This window comes from Aptenodytes patagonicus, chromosome 2, assembly GCF_965638725.1.
Source record: "Aptenodytes patagonicus chromosome 2, bAptPat1.pri.cur, whole genome shotgun sequence".
Classification (NCBI taxonomy): domain Eukaryota; kingdom Metazoa; phylum Chordata; class Aves; order Sphenisciformes; family Spheniscidae; genus Aptenodytes; species Aptenodytes patagonicus.
Genome location: NC_134950.1, coordinates 59,892,725 through 59,913,284, shown reverse-complemented (window position 1 = coordinate 59,913,284; position 20,560 = coordinate 59,892,725). Strand labels below are relative to the sequence as shown.

Sequence of the window (20,560 nt, the reverse complement as noted above, 5' to 3'; positions counted from 1 at the left end):
CGCCCCGCCGTCACGCGCCCGCGGGGGCGACCGCGCCGCGCGTCCGCCGCCGCCGCCGGCGGCTGCCCGCCCCGGCGAGGAGCGAGGGAGCCGCGCCGGGGCGGGGGGGAGCGAGCAAAGCGCCTTCCCGGGTGATTTAACCATCCAGACTCCGCGTCCGTCCTGTTTCCACCGACTTGAAAAGGCACCGGCAGGGGAATCTCAGCCCCAGCTTCCCGTCTCCTTCCCGCGCCGCAGGTACGCAACCAGCAGAAGTGACCGCAGAAACCTTCACGAGCTTGCGCGGCTGCAATTTTATTATGCAGCGTTTGAGAGCGAGCCGGGGGGGTAGACGAGTAGGGAGACGCATCCTGGTACAACACTGCAAAACAATAACCACCAGAAGAAATAATGCCTGTAGCCTCAGGCAGTCCGCACGCGCAAGTTAAGAAGAAAGTAGAGCGGGAGGGGAGAGGAAAACGCCGGAGATTCTGAGACTCGGGCTCCAGTCGCGTGTGTGTTTCCTTAGCAAAACCCCCGGCTCCAGCAGCCCCCGCCTTCCCTTTAGCCCCTCTGCCTGCCCCAGCCCTGCCACCGAGCCAGCCTTTCTGGCTTGGCTGTTTTTCAGGCGGATCGGTTCCCCATCCCAATCCCAACCCGGATTCACAGTCAAAGCACCGCAACGGAGGGCGGTAGCAGGGACTTGAAGGCTGCCTCCGCCGCTGCTGCTGACTGGAGCAGCACAGCCCCACAGGCGCCCCCGCCACGCCAGGAAGCCCCGTTAGCACCACGTCCCTCATTAGCACTATGTCTCTCAACTCCCGGGATGTTCTTCCTACACCTGCTTCACCAGCACGGCCAAGCCCGCCTCCCGTTCCTAGTTACTTCTCTGGATTATGGTAGCATCCCAAAGCACCGAGTAAGATCGGTGCGTGTCTACGTGAGCAGGAAAAGAGAGTTCATCCTCTGGGCCACACTTAGCTGGGTCTTGGGAGCTGCTGAAGGCGGAGGAGCTGGGCCGCAGCGCTGGCAAGGCTCCATGTCCCGCTTCCAGCGGGCCGGCTAGCTCAGCACAGACCCACCCCAGCACTGCTCCCCCTCACAGCATGGCCACAACGGTCCAAGCCCCCAGGACATGCTCAGGGGCAGACCACGGACATAGACCTGCTGCTCCCGGCACCTTTTAGATCCGCAAACCCCACGGACCAGTCTCAAAAAAAAAATCCCTTGACTCGAAGTCAAGGAGCAAAAGCCAGGAGGGGAAAGAGGCTGAGAGGAGTGAGCCAGCTTGCGGTCACCCATCAGGCTTGCACTAGGAAGAGTCAGGGGGTTTAAAATACTGGGGAGACACATCCTGAGATATATATCCACCGCACGCAGCAGGGCCCTCTCATTTGGTTACAGGCTCTCCCCACTGTCTGGATTTATTAAACCGTTGTTGACATTTAGCTCGATACTGCAAGGTCTAAAGCCCCAATCCAAACAGTACAGTCAAGCTGGGGGACAGTGATTGTGAACTGTAAATAAATATCCTTTGAGGGTTCCTAGAAGAGCAGAATGATTTTAAATTATATGTCAAAGGAATGCTTTTGTGCAAGCAGAGTATTAACTGACTACAGCACTGTTACCAGCAGAGGGAAATAATTCAGTACAGATAGCAGGTGTGGAGCACCTTCAAAACTACAATCTTATCGCCCCTAGACTACTTTGAAAACAATTCAACAGACCGACCTTTTAAACATGGCTGTTGTATGGGCATGACCCGCTTTGTGTGTACAGAGTTGCTGCTGAGGCTGATTATGTTCCTGTTGCAAATTCTCCATTGTCAAGGAGTGAAGTGTAAAACAAGGTTTCTGAGCCAAAGATTGACCCACATACATCATTCCCAAACCTCATGTTTAAAAAGAGAAGTTGGTTTCAGGTAAGCATAGTTTAAAGACTATAAGCAGAAAACAAAATAAAATTAATATATTAGTATTAATGCTGCTCTTTTACTTTGGTCTCCTACAATTGAAGCCTGGATGTTTAGAGTCTTTTCAGACTGCTGTAGCTTAACCTACAGCATAAAACAACTGCTGTGGCAAGACTGGGGATTCGGCGCATAGACTGATGCTTTACACACTCTACTCCCTCCCTAGCCCACTACTTCCCTACCCACCGCAGTTTGTTTAATATTACTGTACAAATGCAGGCACAATGACTGCAAAATGGTTACAGACTGCTGTATCCATAAGCAACGCACCTGATAAGCATCCTCAAGAACATCCTCAGAACAATATTTGGCTCATTACCTATTTATTAAGAATTCATCATCAAGTTTTTAATGTGAATCAAACCCTTTAGGGGCTGAACAACTGCACAGCAAGTACCAGATAGCCTATAAAAGCTGCTTTGTCAACAAGGACGGGGGACCTAGTAGCAGGATCCACCGTGACCCCTGAGCAGGACGGCACACCATTAAGCAGGCTTTGGCACACCCAGTTGTAATGCTCCTCCACAAGCCATCAGAAGTCTAGCATATTAATGATAAAGCCAAGGGCTAGTTAAACTTGGTAACATTTAGGTGAAATTTTATAAAGGAGCTGTTTACTGATAGGTCTCCTCAGTCTTGACTGGGAAAACAAAAAACTCATTCTGGAACCCACAAGAACAAAACCTGATTTTTTGTTTTACTAATAGTAAAGATGTTAATCTCTTAAGTGTAAGAAAACACAGTCATGCTTTGGTGACAAAAACTGGACAGATGGTGCTTTCTCAATATGAGTTTGGCATTTCCGCTACTTACCCCTTTTTTTCTCTGCTTCTCTAAAGACATTACTGACTGTGGGCAGGCTCTTGGCCAGCCCTTACTCTGAAGAGTAAAAGAAAAACCACAGTCTTGAAACTGGAAAGTAAGGGGGTGTTTCCTCCTGCCTGCAGTCAGCCCCTTGGGGTCACTCACCTGGGGAACCTGAACAGCGGGGGAGAGCGCGGAAGTGCTTCCCCCTCCCTGCGCTGTGACACAGCTCGGAGCCATGCGCCTAACTTCAGCCCGGAGAAAACATCTGAGACGGGCAGAAATCTACAACTATTAACACTTCACACAGGGCCACGTGTCCTTATGTGCCTCTTCCAGGTGGCACCAGGACGATGCTTCATGCTCAAAGCCATACTGGGGTGACACGTGCCCGTCGTGAGGGAGCCGTGCTTTCAGCCCCCAGCCAGCCAGGTGGGCAAACGGGCCCGGACAGCAGCCCTGTGGGTCTTCGGGGCTACCCGGATAACCGCCACCTGCTGCAGTCCCAGCCCCGTGTCAAGCTAGCGGCCATGGGGGCACGGCCCCGGCTCCTTCCTGCCGCCCGTCTTGTGCTGGCCCCGGCGCACACACGGACAGCGACACAGCTGAGGCACAGATGAGCCGGACCAGGTCTCTGCTTACAGGGGAAAAAGTCAAATTGCTTGCTGGGTGAACGCCGATGCCAACACAAAAAAAGGAGGTGGGAAATGGTCAGTGAGGGACAGAGCACGAGACCAGGACCATCCCCTTTTGGGTAGGGGTCTGCATCTGGATGGGCTTCAAGCGACTGCAGACACACTCACTGAATGCCCCACACACCCACCTCTCAGACTGCTACCTCCTGGGGTAAATTTTCGCCCTTTCAGTTAAATCTGGAGTTTATAGGTTAAGTTTGTCAGAAAAAAGATACTGAGGAATGGCACCACTCTAGGGAAAGGAAAAGTGCTTTTCTCACTGGCAGTGAATTCAGGTAACTTATTTGCCAGCAGGTGCATATCTAGATGTATTATGTCGTTGTGTTTAATGTGATTAGGCACAAGGAACAAGCAGTTGGGAGCAGTGTCGAGAGATTAGCAATACAACCCAAAAGAAGCAAGTTTGGTGGAGGGATTTAATGCAGAAGAGGACAGTGTTTAAGGCCTCTAAATTAACTCCCTGTTGAAGCTGTTCTTTACTCTGCATTAATAGGAAGGATTGTGAAATTGATTTCTCTCTTTTTTTTTTTTTTTAAATCACTCTTTGCAATCCTCAGTAAAAGAGCTCCCTCCAAATCTTGTTTCCTAGAAAAACAAAGTGGTCCTTCATATGCATAGTTAGTTGCACAGCCTGCGTGGTCCATGTGCTGGCCACGCGTGCGGTGGTTTGTTTTCCTGTGCTGGAAGGAGGGTTCAATCTGGGACACTGAATTATAACATGCCATTTTAAAAGTAATCACCGTTTCAGACCTGACTAGCCCTAGCTCTGTTTACACTAGCAAGTGAGAAAATCTACTCATGGATTATCCCCGCTGCAGTTCTAATAGTCCTTGCACGCCGGCTCGACACTGGCAATTTACAGTCGTCTCCTCCAGCAGGGTTAAATGGTACAGTGAGAATAATACACTGGCCCTGTTTACCCTGGAGATTATGCTGCTGGTAACTTTGATGCTCCCCTGCCACTGCTGAAAAACAGGTACAGAATTTCCTAGTGATGCATAAGGAATGAGAAACTCTGGGCAGGAAAAGTCAGCTGTAAATCTGAGGGTGATAATCAGCCCAGGCTACTCAGACCATGAAAATATCCCTAAAGGGACAAAACAACCGGGTGGCTGAGAACCAAAATTTCACACAGGTACCCATTACGCTGAACACTTATACAGTGGTTTCCACTTATTTTAATCATTGACTAATTCAATCCTCCATTTAGTTCTATTAGAAACTCGTGAACAAAATCTGCTGCGCTGAAAATACTCCCTTCCATCCTTCATTTTGATCATATTCCATAGCTTTTGGCTTGTTTTGAGCTCAAATCTAATCAGTGGTTTTAAAAATGAGCCATTTAAGTAAGAGAAAAGGCAAGAAAGGATCACAACGTATTTTTTTTAATGCCATTGTTATTCATAGTTCTCCCAGCAGTAATTGCAATTAGTACCTGGTACTGGACTCTGTGGAGTCTCAGTGGTTGCAGCATGACTACCCTGCCTAAGCTCCCCACGGTTTCCAGGCAATTTCCAGCAAGTACAGGGAAGAATCATCCCTCATTATTAGTTGTTTTTTTTAGCCCGTTCAAACAGGAGCTAGAAGAGATGCACTAAGGACCACATTAAAAAGCTGAGAGATCACATCATGCATTATCCTACCATAGGAACAGATGAAAGTTAAATGAGACAGAATTAGCATGGGTGCTAGAATCTATGCATATGCAAGAATCCACCTCCAACACAAAACTGAAAGCCCTGTTGTGGAAATATAGATTGCTAAATAAGCTATTAGCGGTATTTTACACACAAAAAAGAACGTTCATTCTTCCACTAAAGAACGCTCTTCGGAGTTACAGAGAGTCTCCTGCCAGGTGGATTATTCACTCCATAAATCTCAATTGCCAACAAACTCCCTGGCAGTGAGGAAAAGAAAACAATGGGCACTTGACTGCAGATTAACCGACTATCAAGATATTTTAGTACTTTCTGACTAAGGTGGTATGGAAAGACTTCAAAAAGCTGGACAGTGCAGAAACCTTTCAAGATCACAAGAAAACCCAGCAATCCTGGTCTAAAAAAGAAACCTAAGGGCAAGACACAGAACGGAGATAAGAAGGGAAAGCAGAACCAGGATTACAATAAGGCACTAAAAATACAAGTAGAATGTGAAGAGCTGTATTTTATTTCTGCCATTAATATAATCAGCTGGTTTAGAGATACGAAGCTCTGCCTCACTGACGGTGCTGTCTAGTACCTGAAAGTAAAGGATGAAGAGAGGAACCTGGAAAACGTATCCAAAGAGATATGGGGGAGAAAGGGAATCAACATAATGCAAAATTTGAGGTCAGTGATGACAGAAAAATGCTTTTCAAGAACTACAATGCCAATATAAGTTAGTATTAACATTTAAAAGTGAGTAAGGGACATACATCGATACTGAAAAATGGATCTACAAGCAAAACAAAGGAATTTTCTTTGTTTTCTTTTATTCTACAGTTTTATCATTTGTCTTGCAGCATTTACATACATGCTGTCTGGATGTGTAATCATATGGGAAATTAACCCTGGATAACCCCATGCTGCAGCATGTTTACAGAAATTGCTCTAGAGAAAACAACTCTAGGAATAAAAAGGGGGGATGTTCAAACCATCGGGAATCAAGTGAGTCACAGACATGATAGGTCTGAAGGATGGGAAAATCTCTTTATGAGAACATGCCATTAAACATTACAATCAAGCATAAAATTGCTCTGCCACAGTATTTTGTTTTATTTGCATTGTTAAATTTCTTCTCCTAACAATAATGGATTGTTTATAGCACTAATGATTTATACAAAAGGAGATGTGTAAATGCATCCCAAATGGGCGGCTTCTTTCTTAAGAATTGTAGATTCAGTTTCCTTCAGCTTGATCGCAAATCAGTGGCTCACACAAATTTCACATCTGCCTCAGGATACAATGGCGCAGCTTCTAATGAGGTTTCATGATGGATTAAGTTCCTATGGTGCAAGAGAGGTGTAAAAACTTACGCTAATTTAAAAAAGCACACTGCATTTCCACAAATTGCCATGGTGCAAAAACTATAGATGCTTTGCCATTAACAACTGTTATCACTGAATTCTGTATGGCTATTTTACTAAGTTCATTACTTCTGGCTTCTGCAGCTCCGCTTAAAAGAAAATACATTGTTTGTATACAATTTGTGTATGTACACGCACGCAAACACAAATTGTCCCCACTAAATCAATGTAATTCATCTGGAGAAGGGGGCTACAGTTTAAGAGTATTTAAATTGGTCTGCAAAACACATTCACCTCACTTGCAGTGCACCCCCAAAAGAGATGGGGACTGAGGTTTTTGACATGCAAAATGATTTGGATTTGCTATGGTTCATAACCCACTTCATGATAGAACAGAGTATTTTATTCCCAATCCCCAGCATTCCAAAACCATTAAGTCAGGCTCCCTCAAATCAGAAATCAGAAGAGTGGCATGAAACACCACTTTGCGATACACTTTGATCAACATCTTTCCAGTGTTTCTTTGATCTTTACGTCAAAATGAAGGTATTCGTCAACTCCCTTGATTCCAGCAGCTGAAGCATTAAGAAAACCACTTAATTTACAGTAAAATCTTGAGAACTGACAACACTGGGAATAAGAATCAGAATCTAGTCAAGACTTCGTAGGCCGGCAAGAATGAGAGTAACTGCAGATATAATGTACTCAGCTCATGGGGAAGCATCAGGAAGTTTCTAATGCACTACTTTTCTGACTAATGGCCTAAGTGAGTGTGTAGACAATAATCCTCACGTAGGAGATGTGAGGAGGAGACGGGAGAGAAAGTCCACAGAGAATGTTGGTCGTCAGATGCTTCCTGCAGTTCTTCCATAACCACTTACCGGGAGCCAGTTTTAATGCATCATCACAGGCATTCCGCGGCAAGCAGCAGTGTTTCTGCTGCTTCCTTCAGACTGGCAAAGGAGTAAGACTTTCCAAAAATACATCCTCTAGAAAAGAGGGAATTAGGCGAGCAAGCTCAGGGCTCAATGGGAATCGGATACCTCGCTGCTGCTTGTGAAAAGCAGACCTCTGAGTAAACCACCAGCGAAATGACAACCACATTGCAGAAGCTACCAGGCTATTTTTACCAAAGCAGAATATGTTATCTTTTCATTTTGTATAAAGGCAATAAAAATTCATAAGATTCATGCTCTGCATTTAAAAAGAAAAGCTTGGTAATACAGCATTCAGACCACATGGTTTTTAACATTACCATGAATGGTCTACATTCTTCAGTCTTCTGACATGTTCACAGGGATGGTGTTTACACTGACTCGTTCATAGTACATCATATCACATTTTAATGATTCATTTCGGCTCTGACAAAAGCAAACATCTGCCACAATTTTTTCTTTCGTGAACTTTATCACAATTAAAAATCTGACGTTTCACCAGCCTGTGTGCCAACCGAGAAGCATGCCAAGTTCGGCACTTCCTGATATATACAAATGCGTGCAGCATGAACAGCTAGTACCAACAGCACCAAGCCATCACTGACTTGTCAGTTCCCACCACAAAAGAGAAAAAAGATCACAGTTTGTGGGCAGTAATTTCATAATCTTGATCTGGTTTCCATATGACAGAGTGCAAGAGAGAGAAAGCAAAAAAAAAAAGAACGCTTCACAGCTCTGTGTGATGACAACATAAGATTTTTATGTCTTGCCCTATTGCAGCCAGAAAAATATTAAAGCAGCATGTCAAAACTGGCGTAGCTTCTGAAAAACAATTTCCAAACATCACTTGAGGGACAGCACCCTAGCAACTCAATACGAAGCTCAAATCCGCATCTACTTTACATAAAATGAGGCCAATCCCACCCAATGCAATGACACTAGTCTTGTTTTCAGCAGAATTAATGGTATCCACAAACTCAAGCCACTTCCGAGACACTGCACATATATGATAGGAAGGCAGCTTGACCATTTACCATGAAGACTACCAACCTCTTGTACCCTGCGTAAGGCTGGGGTGACTCTTGTACCTCTAGGCAGTTCCAGTGACACCGTCATTTCAGCATGGAAGCCAAGAGCCAGAAACAAAACCAGCAGCCTAATGATACAAGCAACGCAGTGCTGCTTCATACATGGAGTAGCAGGGTCCCACTGCTCAGTGGGCTGTGATGTTACTGAGCACAGGCAGTCAGGAGGGATGGAGTTGAAGAGACTCCAGGACAGAACTGGGGTCTCAGTGAGGGTTGAGGGGTGCTTTCTAACACTGCTCCTCCATCCATTTTTTTTCCTGTAACACCAGCATAATACTGGATCGGGTAGGGTACAATTAAACTTGAAGTGTCTCATAGGAGGACTTCATGGACTGAGAAAGAAAAGGAAAAATGACCCTCCATACAGAACATAGAAGACTGTCCCAAATGTATTGCATAGGAGATGTTTAAGGAGATGCATGGTCTGCTAGCTACGAGATCAGACTGAGATTCAGCTTCTCTCCGCAGTTCTATCACAGACCTGCTAGTGACCTAAGGGAAGTCCCTTCAGCTCTCCGTGCCAGCCCCCACTCTTCTCTCTCTCCATACCACAGCAGCACCTACACAGCACTTCCACAGAGCACGGCCTCACTCACTTCAGTCTTCACACGCTGCCTGATACCAGTACCATATGAAATTTGGGCTGCTAAGCCACTTTTGAAGATGACGTGAGCACCTAATCACAAAGGTGCATTTTCAAAATCTGCCCAGTGGCAAATGGACGGGTGCCGTTTCCCAATAAGCAAAAGGCCGGCCCCAAGCAGCTGCAATGGCATTTTTCCTGTGTGCGACAGCAAAAACCAAAATTTGCTTGAAATCTCACCAGACACACTGGGAACTGACAGTTAATGTATCTTACAGTTGGTTGGCTGGTATTTTTGGACAGGAGGCTGCATTTCAAACTACTTCATTCTATGTTCCCACTCTGTACAACTGTACATCTGATACTGTACTGACTCACCAGTAGCATTTTTGTGTAGCCCACTAAAGAGATACCATTACACCCCATTTGGGTGGGGCAAGACTTTCTGGGTGAATCTCCTTGTTGGAGAGGAATTTTTTTCAGAGTAAGATACTTGTTTTCAGGGTTACAGAGAACGGTGCTCTCCCATGTGTGCACACACACACAGAGCGGGAAAAGCACGTTCACTCCCTCTCACTTCTCCACGTTACCCCATTGGGGTAGCAAAACTACTGATGCTTCAAATTTGGCGCGGTCCTGATTTTTAATAAAAAACATGTTTTTCATTAGGATTAAGGTAAAGGGTTAAAACCAAATAAAACCAAGTTGTTACACAGCCTCCAGGGAGAGGGCTGTGCTTTCTGCCCAGCCTAGGAGGGGACACTGCCCGCACAGCACACCTTCCAGACTGCTTCCAAGCAAGCGTAGGGCAGATGCAGCCTTCTGGAGAAGCAAAGGGCAAAGAGATCTCTCCATCATCCCTTTCGGCCTGAGATCAGGGGTCTCTGCCATACTTCTGATCCGCCGAGTTTTAAGCCAAAGCTGCAGAGAATCTGCCTGAGCCAGGCAAGCGCTTTGCAATGCGGCTTTGTGATCCCCTGCCACTGGGACTGCTTCATGCATTTGTGCAACGATTCAAGAAACAGCCTTGACTGCTCACTCATTAACTGTGGGACGTGAGTCAGGTTTGCAATGCTGGGAGACAGGCTATTTTTACCACACTTAGGATGTGCTGTCACAACGGTAAATCCCAGTTGCAGATTTACCAAAAGCGCTAAGGGGATTTGTCTGGGATTTCAGGACGCCCGGCATCCTGATCTGCATAGCAGCTCAGACCAGGCTTTTTGCCATTCAGAAGTCTCAGACAAATGACTCGTGAGAGTGTGCAGTTTGCCAGCGCAGCGCATATTTAGTGAGCGTGCAGGGTCTAGGATGCATCTGACATTGGAGGCACGTGCTGGCCACCTGCACATGGTATCTCAGCCTCCCCGACGTGCTGCGCGCCGGACTTCATCAAACACCTACATGCACACACGCACCCCCTCTCCTGTCCACGATGCCTGGGCACACCAGACCATGAGACCATGCATACAAAATCCCTGTGGCATGTGGCAAAAGACCTGGCCACGCAAGCCCAGCCCTCAGGCAGGGTAGTATATGCTCCCTGTACATCCCACGCCACTCCTGTTTCTGTAGTCTCAACCAAGTGCAAAGCAAACTTGCAATTACTTCGCTCACAAAGTTTACACCCTACAGCAAGAGCTTCCTGGCCCACCTCTGTTCTCAGAGATCCGATCCCCTGGCTGCGGTAGGTACACAAAAGGGAGAAATCTCAGTGCACCCACCACTGATGGCTCATGGATGAAGTCTGAGAAACGCTGCCGTATGACACTAAGGAAGGCGAGGCTGAGTTGCTGCTGATACCTGCCGTACTTCCTGCCTTGGAAGTTGCATGTCATCGTATTAGCACAGTTTTGCTAAATTAATTAGAAAAGGCACACCCTTTCCAGCGGTCATCCTGGGTTTTTTAGACATGTTGAATAACTTTACCTTGCTGTCAGTATATCTGGTTTCTGTTTTACACACACAGAAGACAGGAAGAACGGAATTGCTCAAGCCAAGGTTGTGCATATAAGGAACATGAATCTGTCATACAACCCAAACTGGCTCTCAGCTTGAATCTATCCTTTTTTGGGCAGACGGCTTAGACATTTTGAATTTAAAAGGACTCTGGCATTTTTCCTTCATGTCCTCTCATATTTCTTGCTCTGAAAGCTCAGACTAGGACTTTCTGTTCATTGTAGGTGTCTTCCTCAAAGCCAGCTTAAACCTGAACACCTCAAAAAATTCTCAGGAAGGTGGTTTTTGTTTTGGGTTTTTTTTACTTTTAGAGGTAAGAGTTGTGGTTCCCAGTGTTAAATTGCAAAATTTTGAGGGTCTGTTTTTCTGCTAAAAAAAAAAAAGTTGCTTTTTTTTTTTTAGCACAGTGTGAATTTGTTGCATAAAGAACTGAGTCCCAGTTTCCAAAATGTTCATATTTTATCTTTTCTGCTATATTTCTTCAGTTAATACTTTACAATTCTGCCTGAAACTGAAGTAGTTTTAGTTACTCTATTGCCTACATACTTTGTCATTTCTAACACGACAGTACTGTAACCCATTTGTTTTCTCAGTGCATCTTTCAGCATCACTTGTACTTCACAGTGCAGATGTCTAATGCAGATCAAGGCAGGCACTGCAGTATATTCTGTTCCAAAAGATATCCCCACCTCCTCATTTGTTTTGCAACATGGCTATCAAAGCATTAAATAAATAACATAATAGTTAGCATATATCCATTGTTTTACATATTCTGAATAGTTTATAAATGTTACATAATTTCTTCACGTGCTGCTCCTGTGAAACAGACAGAGGTGATCATTTTATATGAAATGCAGCTACAAAGCAAGTCAATAGGTAAACTAAATAATCAGATCGACAGCCCTTTCTCAATTTCCGAGGCCAGAATACATCCCATTCATAAGGAAGAAACAACAGAAAAATTGCAGACCACCTCCTGCAAACAAATGAAATGTAGGCTAAACTTTGATCACAGCTTTTTCTCCATCAGCCTCTAGCCCGAATCCGAAGCCTGAGTTCTCTCCCTTAAAGCTCGTACCCAGAAGTACGGCTCACTGGTCAATGCAATCTTCAAAGTTTCCCATCTTGAACAATTTATTTTCAGGAACAAAGCCTGGAAAAGGTCCAAAAAACCCATGTGGGTTGGCAGCAGCTCAGGATGCTGTCTAGGTGTGTCTGGCTTGCCCAACTTAACAACTCTTTCCACGTCCTCCATTCAGAGCACACTTGTGTTTCACCATACTGCAGCAACCCATTAACATCTATTCCTTCATTTCTAAAAAGGCTACCAGTTTCTCCCACTAGATCCCCAGCTTTATGGGCTGTCAGACACTTTGGGTTTTAGCTAGTGGCTGAGAATTCGACAGCGAATGTACAGTTTAGGATTTACGGCTGGGAAAACAATTTCCCAAAATATCTGTATGAATGCAATGCCGAAATATGCCACATTATAACGGTGAGTATTCTTTCTCAAAACGGAAGTGTCAAACTTCAAGCACAGCTCTATGCCTGAGATGAGCCAAGAAACTTCTGAAATGAGTAACAGGCCTTGCTCAGCACCCTGCAGCAAAGCAGCCCCCTCCTTCCTGCTCCTCTTCCCCCTCCAGGTAGCCCCGGCACAGTAAAGACTTGTTTCTCAGCTACGCTTTTAAGCCAAACTCCCCTCAATACTGATACCAGGACAGTGTTTCCCAGCTGCTACTCTCAAATTGTTAAATCCTGAAATGGATCCCTTTAAAGGTTATTAGAATCACAGAATCATTCAGGTTGGAAAAGACTTAAGATCATTGAGTCCAAATTTAAACTAATTTTTCATGTGCAGAAACACAGAGGGAAATAAACACTAATATTAACCTGTTCAAACAGCAAGAAATCCCCCCCTTTCTCCCTCCCCCCTGCTTAAAGCCACAAAAATTAAATCCATAAGGGCATTTATAGAGAATGTCTTATTTAGGGAAGAAAACAAAAGTGACTGACAGTTATTTGCCACTGCTGGTAAATAAATTTGCACGGCTTATAATGTTTACCCTGGAGTACGGCTGAAAGATCCATTTGTGCTGCATTAGAAACCCGCCTCAATGACAAACTTCAGCTCCCTGCTCTGGCAAAGCTGATGTATTGACTAGACAGGTAGATATTAGGTGCTCCGACTGTCTGGATGCTATGGAAATCATGCCGCACACATCTGACCGTTGTCAGCGGCAGAAGACAAGCGCCGGCCTCATTCTTATTCTAGCCAGGAAAAAGGCCTCGTCTGCATTAGCCTTTTTACTGAAAGGCTGCCATATTTGTCAGTTCAGACGCATGTAAGATAAGCTCTTTCCCCGTTATCTAATATTTCACCAGGCAGTGGAAACGAAGGATAAGCAGAACCTAATAGTCTATGTGGGCAGGAGATCTTGAATGCTGTCAAGCTCAGCGCAAGGCCTGGATGCCCTAGACAAGGGGAAGTTTACAGCAGAAGTTAATCACTTCATTTTGAAGAAAAACTCACAGGGATTTTGAGAAACGGTTACGACTTATCCTGGCTACGCAGCCAGCAAGGAGACAAGTATAAAACCCTTAGTGCAGCATTATACTCGGTGCCTCTCCCTCCCTATAATGTAGGTACCGCTCGGTTAAAACTGCAGTCCAGTCAAAGGGGATTAAAGAAGGCAGCTGTAAAACTGCTGCTTTCCCTAAGCAGCCGGAGGAAACAGAAGGACAGGCAGGGAGAAGTAAAATGAAAATCCAAATTCTGCGTTCTTGAAATGTCCTGGGCCAATCAGTCCCTTGCACGGCAGCTAGCAGAGAAGCCAAAAGTACCATTGCAGCCTGGTTTACCTGTACTTCTTCCCTCTAAAACTGCCCAAGTCTCACACAGAGTTGGTAGCAACCTGACAAACTGATCAGAAAGGCTCTTGCTCCATCGCAGGGTCCCAGGCGAGCACGTATCTAACAGGCCTTTATGCTGCATAACGTGGATACAACAGTGCTAAGCAAATTCTGAATAAAATTAAGATAGCCTGTTTCAGAGCTCACAGAGTAAGTCTGATTTAACAGCATGTCTGCTTAACAGACACACCATCTTAAACAGTAGTGACTATACTAAATGGTCGCACTACTCCATTTTAATGCGCTGACATGAGAATCAAATCGTATTTGCACAGAAGTGCAGCCCCAAGTATAAGCTTTCAACGTTGTTTTGGCCCACCCAGAATGGCCGAGCTATGCCCAAACGTATTTTTTTTTTCATCTGGCAAAAGTGGATTTTTTGGGCATAACTGTTAATAGGTGCCCTGCCAAAACATAAGCGACAGCCTCTGAGGGAAGGGTTACAACACACGCGTCGGATGTGGTATCCAGCATCCCTCTGACGCCTGTTCCTGATCCACTGCCCACATTTTAAACCACTGTGTAAGTGACACGGTGAATTGTGTCATGTGCATGGACTCCTAACGTCAACTCTACACTTAATACCTCATCTGGTCACCAATAATAATTTTGATCCTCCCTGCAGTCAACAACGCTTTGGCTGTCAATAGCAACAGTCCCAGGATAGCTGCTGTCAGCAGCGCCGCACCGTGCATGCCCACATGTGACGGCAGCTCTGCCGTGTCACCCGCCTGCTCCCATCATGTGACGACGGGGAGTATAGAAAGTCACAAGAAATCTATTCCCAGGGAGTCAAGTGCTCCTCGGCATCAGCGCTTGCTATCCTCGTGGAGTAGGCCAACTGGGGGAAGACGCATGCAGCATGTGAGCCTGCAAGGAAAACAAAGCCTAGCCTGCATCTAATTTTAGGCTTGGCAGCCTTAAGGATGTCCTGGGCCGTCTTTATCTTTGGCTTTTCCAACTCCTCCTCCTTTAAGGTCATACCCTTAAAAGCAGTTGTGCTGCCTCTCGCTCCAGGTCTCTTCCCTTCCCCACATGAGCCCAGTCAGAGGGTGCAGCAGTGTGAAAGCCCTGACCTCCCTGGAAAACCTTCCTTTCAGGGAGCCAGCAGGACACCTCGCCCGGCAAAGACCTCCCAACCTGCTGGCATAGGTGGGACAGAGAAGGGATGATCCTTCGCACTTTATCTCATCACCAGCTGGCTGCATGGCTTTCTGAATCGCCCTTGTCCTCAGGTTGGTCAAGAGCTTCTCTGCCTTTTCTCACATCAACCTTGCGGTGTGTTTGGTTTTTTTTTTTAAATCGTGTACATTAACCACTTCATTTAAGATGATCAGTTTCACATTACTGGGAAAGAAAAGGGAACAGGGAGGTGCCAGGAGCTGATGCAACATGGAGTCTTCTAGCTGGCTAAGCTCCATTTCCCCTTATAGACCCCCCCAAACCCCAAAGCCTGTCCAGCGGGACTCAGATACCCATTCCTCACACAGGAGCAAGATGCCACAGACTAGCTGCTTTGCAGAAATTGCCTGGAGGTATAGGCAGAATAACGCCAAGTATCCTCCCGCTCTCTGCAAGCTGCAAGCTCCCTGCTGCGGCATGCCGGGGGAGGGGAGTGGACGCTGGACCACTGTGTCCCCACTGACGTGGGGAAGCTGCTCCTCCCCCCAGTGCCTCAGCCCAAGGCTGGTCCCACCATCTAGGTGCGGGCCCTCTCCAAATCGCAGCTGCAAAGAGCAAGCACACCGCGGCAACGCTGCTCCCAGCCCCAACGTCCAGCAAAGTGGCACCCTGTGTTTAGGGAGTGTAGACATGCAAATGGAGAGAAAGGCAACGGTGGCTTTCCAAAATGTTTTAATTTCACTGTTAATTTCCTAAAATGCAGCAGGGTTTTATTTAAAAACTGGAAGAAAAATACAATAACCTAATAGTGCCCCTTCACCCTTTACAGTATTCCACCTCTGCCGCTGTTTTCCACACCCACACCCGGAGAATGCAGCAGTTACCCACTGCGAAACCACCATGGGGTCCCAGCCCCAGGGGTACCGCACAGCCTCCTGCCCACCTGTGGTAGGGCTGAACAAAAATACCAGCTTCTGGAGCAAAGTGTCTTTCGTGCAGCCATATAACATGACCTCCTCCTTTTACTTCGCATTCTAGCTGCCACTCCGAAGCTTGCACAGACATGAATGATCTCATTTTTTCTGTTTTTTAATATTATTCTTTTTTCAGGGGGAAGGGGGAAACCTTGATTAGACAGACGTGGCTACTTAAAAGCAGTCTCTAGCAAGTCCATTCTCCAATGAAACAATTGGGGCAGAATGGCTCTCTGTTAATGTTATATTTAGTCATTAAAAATGTGCATTTGTGATTCTAAAAGCTGCTAGAGGCAAAACACAACAGAGAGATGATACACACTCAGATTTACAATCAGTTTCCAGCCTGGTAGACTCAGTGAAACTAAAATTAACATTTCTACCTTTCATATGCATTTATGGACAAACATACATTGAGTAATAACCACCACTGCTGTACACATTTGAATCCTCTTTCAGCAGAGGACTAAATGCCTTTTGAAAAACCTAAATAATTTAGCATCATAATAGTGTGAAGTGTGTAAAGACACTTTTATATACTACTGCATCTAGCTCTGGGGTACAGCACGGGGCATGTCATCATCTTAAAGCAACAACATGATGGCTTTGGGCAGGAAATACACACAGCTATTAGATAAAAGGAACAAAAATACTTGAACTGGACTGGAAACCATCACTCAATAGTAATAATAGATAATTAAAATAAAAATAATAATAAAAAATAATACAAACTATACAGTGGGATCTTTAATTATGAGGATCTACAAAGACCTTGGTTTCACATTTCATCCATGCTTGTTAAACAACATCTTGGGTAAAATTAGTTCATTCTCATCATTTATTTGTGTAACGGGAACATAAAGATCCTTCAATCAAGAATCACAACTGCAGTGGCCTGAGCACTGCATAATTTAAAAAAAGACAGTCCTTACATCTACAATCTTGAGGTCTGAAACTACAACAAAAAAGATGAATTGCTTAGGAAACAGGAGGTGAGATTAAGGAGTAAAATGCTCACATCCACTGTGCGAAATTCTGGGTATTCTTAGCTCAACAGCTGCCTAGCCAAAAAACCCCAAAAATCAAACCACCCCGAAGGAAGCCTTTTTAGGATTTTGACAGCAAATATTATTTCCCATATATCAGGGACCATTTACTGAATCACCAAGACAGCTTTCTGTTGCACTAGGACAATCTCCCACCAAGCCACACACAGTAAATGCACAGCCAAAATAAGGGGAGTAGCAGGAGAAATTAGCACCCACTGTCTTTTCTGTATTCCAAATGCTTTCTGCTCTCTTCTTTTCCGAGCAGTAAAAGAAACGGTGAAAACAAGGTCCAGATATTAACAGAAATAAAGCTGTTTCCTATCTTCCTGTTACCTATCTTTTAGTATTTTTGGTGTCTCGAAAACCAACACACACTGGGAAATAATTAAAGGTTTAAAAAACCAAAAGGGCAATCTGAAAGGTTCAACTTAAGTAAAAGCAAATGAACTAGATGGACACACAGTTCAAACGCTGTGGCCATACTACCCAAGAGTCTCCTTCACTACCAGCAGCTGGAAAAAAACAAATCTCAAAGCTGTTTATTTTTTGTTTTATCACCCAAACTTTGCTTTCCTTCCAGACTATGGAGACCAGGAACAGAAAACTATAGCTGGTTTTCCCATAATAGTTTGCAAATTTCACAGCCCACTTCAAACAACTTCTGGCAGAATTTTTTTTTTCCAGAGCTCCTTGGAGCAGGGAACCTTTAATAATTTGCTCCTGCAATGCCAAGCAGAATGCCAAAATGAAAAAAGAAAGGAAAAAAAAAAAAAGGAAAAGCCATAGAGGTAAGCAGAAATGAAATAATGACAAACTAAGCTTCAACGTAAAAAAGTGGAAAAAAACCCCGAATTAAGGTGAGGGACTATATGAAAATAAGCGGGTGAGATGAAACAGGCACCCACGCAGGTGCTCAGAAGTGACGAGCTAATGGTCTCTTCTGATTTCACAGTTCAGGAGCTCCTGGCCCACCACTGCCCTATCTGCAGCATCTCCACGCTGGAAAGAAAAGTCTCCATCTACAACTCATTTGTTAAAAAGTGGCTCTTTAGGCTACTGTAAGACAATAATTTACAATGTCTAGATTCACTCTGTGCTTTGCTGCTGAGGAGAGCAGAAACAAACTTACTGTTCCTCTTCTACAGTGGTTTAAAAGCACAGCACAATTTCAAGGGCAGATCAAAGTTAGACTAATTATTTCCTTTCTGCATATCCTATAACTAAATGTAACAGGTCACCAGGGAAGGGTGAAACAAAAGATGAATGTGTTTGCACACACTAACAACAAACACTAAGAAACAAGGACATTATTTATATAATAAAAAGATGCATAAGGGAAAACATCAAAGCCTGTATTAAATATACAAGCCCACAAATGTATCACCAATGGTGCCTAAATAACTAGGGAAATAAACTGGCTGCTCTCTTTCTCCACACTTCAAATTAAACATAACTGCTGAGGCGGTTAAATGCTTCAGGAGCCTTTAGCACTACTGATCATGAAGGTTTGATAATTCTAGTATTGCCCACTTGAAGTTAATCCAAGACTAAAAAAATACGTTTTCATTGCTTTCTGTTGTTTAGAAACATTTGAGTTTACTAAGGCCATACCTTAAAGATTTACACTGCAGTCAGGAAGACTAGAACCATGCTTCACTATATATTTTTTAATGAAACTTGACATTCTTATTTATACAGTTCCAGGAATCAGAGCTCTGAAATACACCAACTATCAGGAGAACTGAAGAGTGGACAAGAATATGATTTGCCTGTAGAAACTCGCAGAAGCAAATAGCTCCTGTTCTGCATAAACTCCTCTCTAGGAAACCTCAGCAGGGATATTTTGCTTATGTTACTGTTCCTTTGTCCTTTTCCCAGGTTACTTCATCTGCTAGTTGAGAAATTGCAAGCTTTTGGGGGAGAAAAACTGTGTAACTAACTCCGGTGTTTTGTCCATCTGTCAGCAACTGCAAAACCGTTCTCTGTGGCATATCATAAGCATTCCTACTTCAACCACTGTTTCAAAGTACCTACACAAGGTAAGATGACCCCAGCATACAGGGACTCCTACAGAGAGCACACAATATACAGCAGCATCTGTCCAGGCTCCGGCAACTCTCCAACTTCTGTTAAGACCCATTAAACTCTCCATGATTCAAGAGAGCTTTTGGTACAGGAGCAGTACTGCTTCTTGTTTTGAGATCTTCCCCTGAAAACGATGTTCTTGGACAATATGCTTTCTTCCCCTCAAAGGGCAAAAGAGGTTCACTGGAATAGGAGGAGAAAAGGGAAGGGGCCTTTTCAAGGCAGAGAACTGGCGGTCTTCAGAGAAAGCCCTCTTGAACAGAAAGGTGGCACACAGGACAGAGGGATAGCCACGGGTGCACAGAGCATGGGGCCACCACCGTCAGCTGGGCCTCCAGAAGTGGCAAAGTGTGCAGTCCTGCGGGAATAATACTTTGCATATTTATTGCTCTTTTCTTTCATTCCTGAAGCCTTAGGGAAGGCTGTTGCCTGGCTCACATCCAGGAAAGGTTGCACGGATCAGGCCGAATGCAGACAGAGGGCTACAGCCTGGCACACGGAGGTCTGAACGGCACACCTAAGTTTCTACAGTAAAGCCAGGAGCAACCCCACACTCCTTCTCCATTTCTACACACAAATAAAGGGCCTTTTATTTGCTTGACAGTGCTCTTTATTTTTTTAATGTGTGGCCTTTTACTGTTCCTTGACTGAGAGTACAGATACAGGCATTTCTCACCCACACAGTACTCAAATGACTTTCAAACCTTTGTGTTAGCTTGTCATTTTTGGTAGCTTTCACACCGCTATTGAAACAAAGCTTAGACAAACCCTGAAAACTAAGGATCTCTCCAGACATGTCTAGACTCTCAGTTCAACAAGGCACAATATTTTTGAACTCTCTAACCTTTATGGGAGGTGACCAAAGCCAGCTCAGACAGACTAAACTGACACACCGCCAGCTAATACCCTGAACACCTTAAAATGCAAATAGCTCTAATCTTATTAAAAATGATGCAATTCGCCCTACCGCAACAGCAAGAGGGGGAAGGGAAGCAAAAAATACCGTTGATAGCATAGGCTACTGTTCTCATCAGACAAACAAAACTGTAACTTTTATGAATTATTTCCATTTGCAGTTAAAGAAGCCAAAGAATTACAATTTTTTTTTTTTTTAAATCCATATTGAGCCCGGTAAAAGACTATATCTAGGCTATGCGTGGGAGGTGAAGAACTGCCACCATCTCCCAAAGACATGACTAATACAAGATTTGGTAAGTCAGGAAGACAATGCCAAGTCTTTCCTCATACTGTACAACTTGGATGAAAGCAAGTATGTAGGAAGGTAGCTAGAACATGCCAGTGTAGGCTCATGCTGTACCCGCCACTATAAAACAGGTACCTCACTAACTTAGATGGAGCAAACAATGTAGAAACATAGTAAGAAAGTAGCTCTTTGCA

General features: G+C 44.7%; 1 protein-coding gene and 1 long non-coding RNA gene across 4 annotated transcripts in view; one reads left to right on the top strand and one right to left on the bottom strand.

The window, feature by feature from the left end:
• The window catches only part of LDLRAD4 (low density lipoprotein receptor class A domain containing 4), a 199,258-nt gene that overhangs the window by 27,054 nt on the left and 151,644 nt on the right, over positions 1 to 20,560 (bottom strand). The window lies entirely within an intron of this gene.
• LOC143156474 (uncharacterized) lies at positions 74 to 19,765 on the top strand. 2 transcript variants are annotated; one of them, XR_012994630.1, is made up of 4 exons: positions 74 to 237; positions 15,033 to 15,167; positions 18,956 to 19,116; positions 19,573 to 19,765. It is a non-coding gene; the product is annotated as an uncharacterized LOC143156474 (long non-coding RNA). The 2 variants fall into 2 exon arrangements; XR_012994629.1 differs by lacking the exon at positions 74 to 237 and having other exon boundaries at positions 14,956 to 15,167.